We start from the raw sequence: 14,708 nt of genomic DNA on the forward strand, positions 1-14,708 counted from the left end.
CTTCAGCAGAACATTAAAATCAATTTCCAAGAGCATCCTAAAGAGGTGAAGTTCTAACATCTGCTAAGAAAGGCTGGCTCTGAACAAAGTAGCCCGGATTAGCCTTGCAAGGGTGAAAACGGCCACGGGCTTGCCTCCAAAATGCCGTAATACGTACGTGCGCGCCCTGCTGGCCTCCGCCTTGGAACCCCACAAACCACCATCTTGAGAACATCAAAGGAAATATTTTCCACTTCTAGAGCATGCCAGATCCTAGAAGTACTGCCACACAAAATAAACTCTCCTCCAAGTGACTGAAAATGCTATTTCCTCTAAATTGTGGGAAAGCATAAATAAATGGGACAGCGTGAGATGGAGAAACCAGAAGAGGGAGAATTTGATACGTTAAACACACAGGAAGCTACAGTAGTAGCCATACGGCTGGCAAAAGAACGGGAATCAAAAAAACACGTTGACACTGAGCACACACAGGAGGCACATTTTGATATTTCTCTAGGAGATTTATACAACGTACTGTATCTTAAAGACACTTGAAAGCACATGCAAGTTCCTTCTAGGCTGGTGCATCTAATAAGATGTGCAGTCGACATTTGATCATTCCATGTATATATATTTTAGTACACTTTAAGCTTTGTATTATGAAAATTTTAGAATTCAATACTCCTCTAAGAGCAGTCTGTGTACAGGTGTGAATTTGAGAACTGTTTATTCCTGGGTTCTGTTAAGTACAGAAAGTGAGAATAAGCATTTATACACTTTTGTAGCACTGTTATACTGCCACAACATTTTTATTATATCTTACTAATGTATTAGTCTGAAATAAATTGGAAAAAACTGGATTTTCATTACATATGGTTTGAGAAGCACTGCATAACACCCATATTCATGCATCACCTAGATTTCATAGATTTTAACAAATTGGCAGAAATACAGAATACTTCATAGAGAAATACTGAATAAAGAGGACATAAAATTAGACACCTAAAGTTTTGCTTCTAAATTGTTTCTTTAACTGCTTACCTGACTGTTAATTTATCATTGCTTTGAAAGTAGAGTGACCAGAAAGTAATGAATCCATTTTTCATATTTATACTTCCTAATACATGGATATTCCAAAAAGTTTGTATGTGTACTAGGTTTATAAAGATACATGGGAGATAAATATTATTCCTATGATTCCTATGATGCTCTTTTCTAACTCAATTCTATGTTCTCTGATATTTTTTAACAAGTCATTTTTTAAAAGACATCTTCCTTATATTGAAATGCCTGATGTAAAATGTTATATGACAGGTAAAGCTGTAACTTTCCAGCTTTTGAATATAAAAAGAAAGTAATAGAATGTAATTTCCCCTCTTTCAGGAATTTAACTCAGATTTGTGAAACAGAAGGTAACATAACTTTTCATCGTGGGAACTCTTTCAATCCATAGGAAGAATTTATGTAGAGCAACTTCATGTGGCTGTTATTAATGTCAGTTTAAGGTCCTGGCAAAGAAGGGGGAAAAATAGGAAGTGTCACCCACCCACATTACCAAAGTTCAAAAGCTGGAAAATTTTATCCATAGTGACTTTGTATCCAATTGCATCAGCAGTTTGGACAAAAAGTCAATTGTGCTTCAGTGAAAATTTTGTTTGAACATAAATTGTTTTCTAGATGTTTTGCTAAACTCCTTTAATGTCTAATTCCCACAGCCTCACTATTAAGGATTAGGAACTACTGAACACAGTGAGTTCAGAGTCATTTGTTTTCTCTGGCCTTGGGGAAAAGACGGCCACACACACCAAATTATTGAGCTGCTCTTTTTTGCCTCATGTAATGCATCCAAACATTCTATTATGAAGTTGAAACATTTCAATTACTGTAATTTTTTCCTAAAGGTTCTGGTTCTCACACTGAAATTCTGCCTCCGAAGTCAGATGCAGAATCCAATTCCCCAAATCTGTTCCAAAACACATTCATGGCCTAACCCCTGAGAAAGAGAACTTCAAGACTGAGTCAAGGTATTTTAAAAAGCAACAAAAATGTGAAATCTATTGATGAAGTGTTTTTGAAGTGTCCTGGCCACGTCCGTTAGAACAGTCAAATATTATCTAACTCAGTAAACTTTTTAAAGTGGAAAACAACTAAGCTTAGCACAAATATAGGCAAATGGCTCCTTCAAAAGAAATTAAAAGCTCATTATACACACACAAAGGAAACCGGTATTAAATTTGAAAGTGGTGGTGGGTCCACAAGATTGAAAGTGGGAGAAATTAGGCAAAACCAAGGGGGTAGGATTGAGGTGACCTTAGAGGAAAGTAACAGGAACTCTCTGAGAACACGACAATTAGGCACAAAATATATGGCTGTTAGAATTAGCTCCTCACCCTCCCCACCCATATGGAGAACCCGGCAGTTATCAGTACCTGGGTGAGTCAGAGATTTAAAAGAACCACAACAAAAAGCAATCAAGTACAGTATAGATTTCTGCACACGAAGTTTGAGGCCCTTAACCTTCAACATTCAAGAAAGTGTTCTGACATCTGTCCCAGGTCCCTGGGACAGGAATTTACAGTTCTCCTCATGACTGACATTCTGGCCTAGGACATGGGCTCTTCTTCTGATGCATAAGTCATCTGAACACAATGAAAATCCCTGATGGGCAAAGGAATGCAATGCAGTGAAAGGAACACCCAGATAGCAGTAATAGTCACTGCTATAGATTCACTGCTCACTATGTGCCTTATACTATGTGGGAAAACTTACATATGGCCTCTCATTACCCTTGCACCATTCTAGGAGGAAGGGCATTATTCCGATTTTACAGATGAGGACTTAAAGGCACAGAAAATTCTTCTGAGGTCTAAAGACAAGATCTAAATGCATGTTTATCCAACTACAAAGTCGAACCTCTTCACCTCTTGGCCAGATTACTTGAAAGTTATCTGAAAGGCTACTCAAGATGAGGAAAGAAAACTGATTTACCTGGAACAGGCTTATAGGAAAAAACAGATTTATGGCTTCTGGCAATGACTGGAATTATATAATATTGAATGCTCATCAGTTTATTATCAAAATTAGTTTAAATGCACTTTAACATATTTGAATATGTGTAATTAAGAAGTACTCAAGACAGGACAAATTCTGAGCTAATTTAATAATGTATACCAGGATTGAATTACAAAAGAGTGAAGTTCCCTCAGAAATAGTCAAATAAGGAGACTCCATTTATGCCACTGCTGAGGGTCTTTTGGGGGATGTACTTTTAGAATTAATTTCTAAGTATTACCACATTTCTCCCCACCTCCCAGTTTTGTTGAAATATAATTGACATACAGCACTAAATAAATTTAAGGGGTACAGCATAATGGTTTAACATATATACCAGGAGTTCCATAAAAATGTATGCACACGACTTGTAGTCCTCTTTTGTTATTGGTATATATTGAGTATTACAATTTTAATACAGTTTTTTCCTTTCTTAAAATGTGTATACATTTTTTTGGCGCGCTCTGTATGTACTGTGAAATGGTTACTGCAACAAGTTTAGTTAGCATTCATCATCTCATACAGATTGAATTTAAAAAGCCAAAAAGTAACAAACAAAAAGTTTTGTGTGTGTGATGAGAACTCTCAGGATTTACTCTCTTAACAACTTTCATATATATCATACAGGGGCAACTATACTCTTAGTGTTGTACAATACATTACATCCCTAGTACTTATTTGTCTTATAAATGGAAGTTTATACCTTTTAACCAAATTCCTCCAATTTACCCTCCCCCTACCCACGCTGACCTCACCTCTGGTAACCACAAATCTGATCTCTTTTTCTATGAGTTTGGTTTTGTTTTACTTTTTTCTTAATTAAATTCCACATGTAAGTGAGATCATACAATATTTGTCTTTCTCTTTCTGACTTAGTATAATACTCTCAAGATCCACTCATATTGTCACTAATGATAGGAATTCCTCATTTTTCATGACTGAATAATATTCCATTGCATGTATATACCACCACTTCTTTTTAATTTAAAAAATTTTTCAATTACAGTTGACATACAATATTGTATTCATTTCAGGTGTAGAACATAGTGATTAGACATTTATATCACTTGTGAAGATTTACCCTGATAAGTCTAGTGCCCATCTGACATCATACAGAGCTATTGACAGTATTATTGACTACCTTTCCTATGTTGTACTTTACATCCCCACTTTTATAACTGGTAATTTGTACCTCTCAATCCCTTCACCTTTTTCAATTCATCCCACAATGCCCTTACATCTGGCAACACTCAATTTCTTCTGTTATCTATGAGTTTATTTCTGTTCTGTTCATTAATTTTTTTAGATTCCACATATAAGTGAAATCATATGGTATTTATCTTTCTCTGTCTGACTTATTTCATTTAGCATAATACCCTCTGGCCCATCCATGTTGTCACAAATGGCAAGATTTCATTCATTTTTATGGCTGAAAGATACTCCGTTGTATAATTGTACCACAGCTTCTTTATCCAGTTGTCTATTGATTGACACTTAGGTTGCTTCCATATCTTGGCTATTATAAATAATACTGCAGTGAACATAGGGGTGCATATAACTTTAGAATTACTTTTATGGATTTCTTTGGATAAATACCCAAAAGTGGAATTTCTGGGTCACACAGTAGTTCTATTTTTTAATTTTGGGGGGAACCTCCATATTGTTTTCCATAGTGACTGCATCAATTTACAGTTCCACCAACAGTGCAGTAAGTTTCCCTTTGTCCAAATCCTGGCCAACACTTGTTTGTTGATTTATTGATGACAGCCATTCTGACAGGTGTAGTTTTAATTTGCATTTCCCTTATGATTAGTGATGTTGAGCATATCTATTGGCCATCTGTATGTCCTATTCAGAGAAATGTCTATTCAAGTCCTCTGCCCATTTTTTTAATCACTTGATTTTTTTTAGTGTGAAATTCTATGAATTCCTTATATATTTTAAATATTAACCCCTTATTAGATGTATCTTTGACAAAATCTTCTCCCATTCAGTAGGAAGAGTTTACTTCCTATGTTTTTTTCTAGGAATTTTATATTTTCAAGTCTTGCGTTTAAATCTTTAATCTATTTTGAGTTTATTCTTGTATGTGGTATAAGAAAGTGATTCAGTTTCATTCCTTTGACATGCATCTGTCTAGTTTTCCCAGCACTGTTTATTGAAAAGACCATCTTCACCGCATTGTATATTCTTGCCTCCTTTGTCATAGATTAATTGAACACATAGGCATGAATTTATTTCTGGGTTTTCTATTCTGTTCCATTGATCTATATATGTTTTTATGCCAGTACCAGGCTATTTTGATTACTTTAAGTATTGTAGTATAGTTTGATATAAGATAGTGTGATACCGCCAACTTCATTCTTTCTCAATATTGCTGTGGCTATTTAGGGTCTTTTGTGGTTCCGTATAAATTTTATGATTATTTATTCTAGTTCTCTGAAAAATGCCATTGGTATTTAGATAGGGATTGCATGGAATCTGTAGATTGCTTTGGGTAGTATGGACATTTTAATAATGTTAATTTTTCCTATATATAAACATGGTATATCCTTTCATTTTTTGTATCTTCTTCAATTTCTTTCTTCAATGTCTTGAGTTTTGTCCTGTTTTTTTCATTTGGAACATGTTTCTTTGTCTTCCCATTTTGGCTGCCTTCCTGTGTTTGTTCCTATGTATTAGGTAGGGCTGCTACATCTCCCATCTTGGCAAAGTGGCCTTTTGTAGTATGTGTCCTGTGATGCCCAGTGGCACAGTCTCCCTGTTCACCTGAGCCAGGTGTTCCAGAAGTACGCATTGTGTGTGCCCTCCTGTTGTAGTTGAGCCTTGACTGCTTTTGGCACATCAGTGGGTGGGATTGACCCTCAGGCTGACTGGCTATGAGGGCTGGCTATGACTACAGCAGACAAGTTGTTGTGTGGAGGCTGACCCTGTGGAGCAGGAGTTGCTTATGTGGTTCTCTGATGCCAGTCCAGTCCACCCTGCAGTTGTGTTGTTTGTGGAACTCTTTGAGGGGTGCTGTGCTGTGGTCTGAAGCTGATCACTGGGTGTGTTGGTTCTGGAGCATCATGGGAGGAGCCAAGGTCAGCTTGGGGCTACAAAGTGATCTACAGTTGATTGCCACTTGTGCTGGACTTGGAGGCACTTGGGAGAGACTATGCTGTTGAATTGAGACTGGCTGCCACTTGGGAGCCAGCCAAGTGGCAGGCTTGCGACCCTCTGGTGTGCACCACAATGTGAGCTGAGGTGAGCTACCTCTTGTGTCAGGTCTGTGACTGCTTAGTTGAAGCCACGTTCTAAGCCAACACTGCCTGCAGCTTGTGCCAGGCTTGGGGCCACCTCATGGGAGTTACTACACAAGTGTGGTCGGTCACTGTTTGTGCTGGGCTTGGGGCCACTTAGCAAGAGGTACAGGGCATGCCGAGGCCAGCTGCTGCTTGTTTGCTGTTTGTGGACCTTTGAGGTATTTTAGGAAAGTCTGCGGCATGAGCCAAGCAGGCCTTTTGTGTGGAAAAGCCACTGTAAGGCGCTCCAGCCCGGTGTGTGTGTTGAGTCTTGCGGGATCTCAGGGAATCACCAGGACAGGGCTAACAGTGTTATCCAAATTAATGGAGAGCTGAGCTCTGGTGTCTTCCTGTTCCTGCCTGCTTGGTGGGAGGAGGACTCAAAAAAAGGAGCAATGGTGGCTACCAACACTTCCGTCCCTGGAAAAAGCTGCCCTGACCCCTGGTCCTCCAGTCCTGCCCTGAAGCTGTATGTCCCTGGTGTTTTACAACCTGCTTCCCCTGCATTGGGGCCCAGACTGAGTGAGTTTGTCAGTGAGGGGGTCCACGTGTGGCCCCTCAAAAGGAGTGCCTGGGACTCCAGCAGCCCTTCATTTCACTCAGATGCAATCCCTCTGGTTTTCACAGCTAGATTTAGGGGGACTCCTCTTCTCAGCACTGGTGATGAGGAAGGGGAGCTGGCTGTGAGTCTGGTACCCCTCATTCCTCAGAGAGCTCCACAGCAGAGATATCCCTCCAAGCTCTTAGTCACCACATGTGGGTGTTGGAACTACCTGTTTCGCATCTCCACCCCTCCTACCAGTCTCGTAGTCAATTCTATATATACTTAGTCATAGGACTTTTGTACAGCTAGTCTTCAGGTGGTTCTCAGCGATGGTTATTCTATAATTTAGTTGTAATTTTGATGTGGCCATGGGAGGAGGCGAGCACAGCATTTACCTACTTGGCCATCTTGATCAGAAGTTCACAACTTCTTTATTCATTTATCTATTGATTGACACTTAGGTTGTTTCCGTGTCTTAGCTATTGTAAATAGTGCTGTTAAAAACATGGGGACACAGATATCTTTTCGTGTTAGTGCTTTCATTTCCTTTGGATATAGTCCCAAACATGGAATTTCTATATCATATGGTAGTCTTATTTTTAATTATCTGAGGTCCCTCCAACTGTTTTCCATAGTGCCTATACCAGTATACAATCCCACCAGTAGTGCAGAAGTATTCCCTCTTCTCTACAACCTCACTGCATTTGTTGTCTATCAGTTTGATGATGGGTAGTCTAACAGTGAGAAGTGATATCTCATTGTGGTTTTAATTTTCATTTCCCTAATGACTAGTGATGTTGAGCATCTTTTCATGTACTTGTTGGCTATTCATATATCTTCTTTGGAAAAATGTCTGTTCAGGTCTTTTGCCCCATTTTAATTGGATTATTTGTGGTTTTGTGGTTTTGCTATTGAGTTGTATAAGTTTATATATTTTGGATATTAACCTATTGTCAGATATATGATTTGCAAATATTTTTCCCCACACCATACATTGTTTTTTTCAGTTTGTTGGTTGTTTCTTTTGCTGTGCAGAAGCTTTTTGGTTTAAGGTAGTGCCACTTTATTTTTTTTTTAATTTTGTTGCTTGTGCTTTCAGTATCACATCCAAAAAAAAATCATTGCCAAAACCATGTCAAAGAGTTTCTTTCCTGTTTTCTTCTAGGAGTTTCATGGCTTCAGGTCTTACATTTAAGTCTTTGATCCATTTTGAGCTAATTTTTGAGTGGTGTAACATAGGGATCCAGTTTAATTCTTTGCCATGTAAATATCCTATTTTCCCAGAACCATTTATATAAGGGTCTTTCCTCCACTGAGTATTCTTGGCTTCCTTATCAAATATTAGTTGATCGTATATGCTTGGGTTGATTTCTGGGCTCTCAATTTTGTTCCAGTAATCTATTTCTGTTTTTATGCTAGTACCATAGTTTTGATCACTACCGTTTTATAGTATAACTTGGAATCATGAAGTGTGATGCTCCCACTTTGTTCTTTCTCTGGATTGCTTTGGCTATTTGGGGTCTTTTGTCATTCCGTATAAACATGAGGATTGTTTTTTCTACTACAGAAAGTACCATTGAAATGCTAATAAGGATTGCATTAAATCTATAGATGGCTATTGGTAGTACTGACATTTCATGATATTTTGCCAATCCTTGAACATGAGATACCTTTTCATGTATTTGTGTATTCTTTGATTTTTTTTCATCAGGCTTTTTGTAGTTTTCAGAGTAAAGATTTCTCACCACTTTAGTTTGGTTTATTCTTAAGTATTTTGTTGTTTTTGATGCTGCTATAAATAAGATTGTTTTATTTCTTTATCAGATAATTTGTTATTAGTGTATGAAAATGCTACTGATTTTTGTATGTTAATTTTGTTTCCTGCAACTTTACTGAATTCATTGCTTAAACCTAAGGTTTGGTTTTGTTTTGGTAGTCTTTAGAATTTTTTATAGTATAAAATAGTGTCATCTATAAATAGAGACAGTTTTACTTCTTCCTTTCCAACTTATACCTTTTACATCTTTTTCTTGCCAGATGGTTCTGGCAAGGACTTCCAGGACTCTGTTGAATAGGAGTCATGAGAGTAGACACCCTTGTCTTGTTCCTGATCATAGAGAAAAAGCTTTCAACCTTTCATAATTGAGTATGACTTAACTTTGGGCTTCTTATATATGGCCTTTATTATGTTGAGGTATGTTCCTTATGTTCATATACCCAATTTGTTGTTTTTATCATGAACAGATGTTGAATTATGTCAAATGCTTTTTCTACTTCAGTTGAGATCATATGATCTTTTTCCCCCCATTCTATTAATGTAATGTATCACACTGATTGATTTGTGTATGCTGACCAACCCTGCGCCCCAGGTATAAATCCTAGTTGACTATGGTGAATGATCATTTTAATTTGGTGCTGAATTTGGTTTGCTGTATTTTATTGAGAATTTTTGCATCTATATTCATCAAGGATACTGGTCTGTAGTTTTCTGGAAGTGTCCTTTTCTACCTTTGGTATCAGGGTAATGCTGGTCTCATAAAATGAGTTTGAGAGTGTTCCCTACTCTTCAATTTTCTGAAAGAGTTTAAGAAGGCTTGATATTAATTTTTCTTTAAATGTTTGGTAGAATTCAACATTGAAACCATCTGGTCCTGGGATTTTCTTCACTGGGACATTTTTGAGTACCGATTCAATTTCAGTAGTAACTGGTCTGTTCTGACTTCCTATTTCTTCTGGTTTTGGTCTTGGTCATTTGTATATTTCTAAGAATTTTTCCATTTCTTCAGGCTGTCCAGTTTGTTGGCTCGTAATGGTTCATAGTGGCCTCTTATGATGCTTTTATATTTCTGTAGTATCAGTTATAATGTCTCCTTTTTCATTTATAAATTTGTTGATTTGTGTTCTCTCTTTCTTTCTTGGTTCATCTATCTAAAAGTTTGTCAATTTTTTTTTGTCTTGTCAAAGAACCAACTCTTATTTTGCATAATATTTTCTATTTTCCTGTGCTTTTTTTCTTCTATTTCTGTAATCTTTATTATTTCCTTTCTTCTGAAAACATTGGGCTCAGTGTGTTCATTTTCTAATTCCTTAGGGCATAGAATTATGTTGTTTATTTGAGATCTTTCTTTTTAATGTAGGCATTTATTGCTAATGAACTTCCCTCTTAGAACTGCTTTTGCTCATCCCATAAACTTTGGTATGTTGTATATTCATTTTTGTTTGTCTCAAGATACTTTTTAATTTCCCTTTTAATTCCTTGATCCATTTTTTGTTGAGGAGGACATTAATTCCATGCATTTGTGAATTTTCCAATTTTTATCTTCTTATTGATTTCTAGTTTTATACAATTGTGGTTAGAGAAGATACTTGGTATGATTTCAGTCTTTTTAAATTTGCTAAGACTTGTTTTGTTATCTAACTAATGGTCAACCCTAGAAAATATGCATTCTTTTTAAGTGTGTATGGACTATTTTGTTGTTAGATAAAATGTTATGTATATGTCTGTTAGTTTCATTGTCCCCAACTATTACTGAATTGCTATTTATTTAATCTGTTAGTTTTTGCTTTTGTATTATGGTGCTCTGACTTGCGCACATAAATATTTACAATTGTTACATCTTCTTGATCCATTGACCTCTTTCTTATTATATAATGACCTTCTCTTTGTCTCTTTTTAACATTTTTCACTTAAAGTCTATTTTGTCTCATATAAGTATAGCCATCCCTGCATTTTGGGGTTAACATTTGCTGAAATATCTTTTCCCATCCCTTCACTCTCAGTCTGTGTGTTTCTAAGGATGAAGTTAGTTTCTTGTAGGCAGCATGTCATTGGATTTTTTTTTATGCACTCAGCCATTCTGCCTTTTGATTGGAGAATCCATTTATGTTTAAACTAATTATTGATAAGTAATGACTTACTTATTAAAATTTATTTTCTGGTTGTATTGTAGATCCATTGTTTCTTGTTTCTTATCCTGTTTTCTTTTGTGTGTGTGTTTTGATGTCCCGTTGTATCAGTATGCTTTGACCTCTTTATCAGTTCTTTTGTGTAATTACTACTGGTTTTTCTCTTGTGATTACCATGAGGCTTACATGAAATATCTTAAAATCATAACGCCCTATTTTAAATTAATAACTTCAATAGAAGTCCTAAGCTTTACACTTTTACTGTTCCCCCTCACATTTTAAGTTACTGATGTTACAATTTTTATATTTTTTATACTGTGTAACTAATAACAGATTGTTGTAGTTACTGTTTTTACTATGTTTGTGTTTTTAACTATTAAACCAGATTAGTAATTAAGCACCACCATTACCATATTACAGACTAACTTTGACTATGTATTTACCATTACCAGTGCATTTTACACTACCTTCTTATTTTTTTATGTTAATTAGCATACTTTACTTTCTACTTTAAGAACACTCTTTAGCATTTCTTGTATGGCAGGTCTAGTGGTGATGAACTCTCTCAGCTTTTGTTTGTTCAGGAAAGTCTTTCTCCCTCCATTTCTGAAGGACTTCTTAACTGGGCAAAGTATTTTTGATTAATAGATTCTTCTTTCAATGTTTTGAATATGTCATCCCATTCTCTTCTGGTGTGAAGAGTTTCTGTTGAAAAATCCACAAATATTCTACTGAGGCTTCCTTTGAGTGCAACTTCTCTCTTGCTGCTTTTAAAATGATTTCTTTGTTTTTGACATCGAATGATTTAATTATAATGTGTCTTGGTGTAACACTATTTGAATTCAACCTCTTCAGGATTTTTTGGTCCTCTTAGATCTGGATGTCTATTTCTCTCCTCAGGTTTGGGAATTTTTCAGCCATTATTGCTTTAAATGTTCTTTTTGTCTCCTTTTCTTCTCCTTCTGAAATTCCCATAATATAAATATTGTTTCTTTTCATTGTGTCCCATAAGTTGTATCTTCTTGGCCATTGACTCTCCTACATGGTTGAATCTGCTTCTGAAGTACCCTGTTGAATTCTTCAGTTCAGTTATTACATTTTTCAGCTCTAGGATTTCAGTGTTTTGGTTTTGATGGTTTCTATTTCTTTGTTGAACTTCTTGTTTTGTTCATACATTGTTTTCCTAATTTTGTTTAGGTGTCAATTTGTGTGTTCCTATAGTTCACTCAAATTCTTTAAGAGGATTATTTTGAATTCTTTGCCTGACAGTTCATAAATCTCCATTTCATTAGGGTGTTATTCATGCTTTATTAGTTTTCTTTGGTGTCATATTTATCTGATTTTTCATGATCTGATTCCTTATGTGGTATCTGCACATTTGAGTAAATTGTCTCCTCTTCCGGACTTTGCAGGTTCACTTTGGCAGAAACCGTCATTCACTGCTCAGCTCAGTTTGGGTTCCTGGATGTGTCTGCTGATAATGTCCCTGAGCAAGTGGGGCCTGCTATTAGGGCCTATTTTTAGACAAGGCAACTGTTCGAGGGTCGATATCAGGGTGGGGGGTTTGCCACTGGCTGAGAACAGTTGGATTGGACAGCTGACTTGGTTTCCTGCCCATGTGAGGCTGTAGGAAGGGCTCTGAAGTTGCCTGGGTTCTTTGGTCAGGCTTGCTAGAAGGTCTGGACTGACCAAAGTCCTCAGCAGTAGGTGGGGCTGTGAATTAGCTTTCCTACCTTGGAAGAGCAGTAGGATGGTGCCCAGGACCTGCATGGCTTATTGTTTGGGGGTCTGAACCTGGTAAGAATGTACACTGAATATCCTGGTTAGGTGAGGCCACAATTTGGCTCTGCAAATTGGGAAAACAACGGGCTGTGCTCTCTCTCCAAGACCACTGCAAGCATGGCTGTTGGAGGGTCTGTTCAGCTTCTCGTGTGCTCTGGTAAGTACCCCAGTTATGTGGACTGAGGGCCATTACTCAGCAAGGAGTGGGGCTATGAAATGGTTTCCTGCCCTGTGTAGCAGGAGAAGTAGCTCCAAGACCACTAAGGCTCTTTGTTTGGCACTTGACTCAAGCTAACCCATGTCCCAAGTTCCTTGGCTGAACAGGGTCGCTGGCTTTGCTCTACAAATTATCTCTGCCATCCCATGATCTTGGCGTGAGCATGACTGAGTTATGAAGTGGCTTCCATGTTCAAGCAAGCCCTGTCAGATAGGCCTAGGGCCATGCTCCTCCCTGGGTGGGACTGGGAGGGCCTACTTCCAAATTTTCCCAAACATGCTTTTTGATCAGGAGGAGAAGGAAGCCATGCTCTGCAGAGGGCGGGGCTATGACTCAGCCCTTCTCCCTGGGTATGAGCATATCAGGTTTCAGGGCCTGCAAAACTCATTTCAGGGCCCGCAAAACTCATTTCAGGGCCCATATCAGGCAGACCTGCATGCCACTGAGTTCCCTGATGAGATTGCACCAATGACTTGGTTCTGCAGATGAGCAAAGTCACTGGTTCGGGCTATTACTTGGCTTCTGTGGGGAGGACATCTGTCTCCCAAGACAAGTGCTGACTGTTGGAAGCTCCTCCCTGATTTTTTGCGGAGTTAAGAGCTTCAGTGGTTGAGCCCTGCAGATCCCCCTGCGGTCCCTGGGGTAAAACCAGAGTAACAGCTCCCCTGAAGTGACCCATAATGCTAGGGGTGCTGGATGTCAACCCTGGGCTCTTCTCCCACTGGATGAACTGTAGGCTCAGGGGACACCTATCTGCAAGGTGCTGCACCAGCCTGGGGGATGAGCAATGCAATCAGCATGTAATCATTCCTCGTACCCTTCTACTGCAGTCTGCCTTGGTCTTTGTGGTGCAGGGGGTTATTTGAGCCCTCACTCCCATGTTCTGGGATTCTCTCAGTAGTGTTTTGTCCACGGTAGTTGTTGTTGTTCTTATAAGGGGGAACCAAGTCAGGAATAACCTATGTCACTATCTTGGTGACATCACTCTCTATGACTGCATTCTTGGAATATCCTCAGTGGTAGAAAACTCATGTTCTTTCAAGGTAAACCAGTATAAATTGCAAAGTCACTTGCAGTCAAATCTAAGAAGGGAAGTGTCACATAGTTATAACTAAAGCTGTGTGTCATTACACTTATGTACACACATTCCTTTGAATATGCTGTTAAGCCTATGCAACCTAGGAAAAAAGAGGGCTGGCAGATAAATATTTTGCATTTGAAATCACAGGCTTGTTTCTGTGAGATGGGTACTTTCAAGAGTTTTGTCAAAAACTGGGGTTTCTGCAATCCAATTAAAAAATGGGCAGACGAATCTGAACAGCCATATGTCTCCCAGGAAGACATACCAACAGCCAATACAAGAAGAAATGCTTAACTTTGCTAGCTATTAGAGAAATACAAATCGAAACCACAATAAGATACCATCTCACACCTGTTAGAATGGCTATTATCAACAAGACAAGCAATAACAAGTGTTGGAGAGGTTGTGGAGAAAAAGGAACCCTCATATACTGCTAGTGGGAATGCAAATTGATGCAGCCACTATGGAAAACAGTATGAAGGCTCCTGAAAAAATTAAGAATAGAATTATCATACAACCCAGCAGTGCTGCTTCTGGGTATTTACCCACCAAAATTGAAAACATCCATAAAGATATATGTACCCTTATGTTCATTGCAGTATTATTCATGGTGGCCAAGACAGGAAAACAACCAAAGTGTCCTTCAATAGATGATTGCATAAAGATGCAGTACATATATACAATGGAATAGTACTTGGCCATAAGAAAATATGAAATACTGCCATTTGCGACAACGTGGATGGAGTTTCAGATTATCATGCAAATTAAATCAGACAAAAAACGTTGAGAACCATATGATTTCACTCATGTGAGATATAAAACTAAAAGCAGCAAGTGAACAAGACAGATAAAGAAAAACTCAGA

The sequence above is a fragment of the Hipposideros armiger genome, unplaced genomic scaffold (assembly GCF_001890085.2).
Source record: "Hipposideros armiger isolate ML-2016 unplaced genomic scaffold, ASM189008v1 scaffold_39, whole genome shotgun sequence".
Lineage (NCBI taxonomy): Eukaryota > Metazoa > Chordata > Mammalia > Chiroptera > Hipposideridae > Hipposideros > Hipposideros armiger.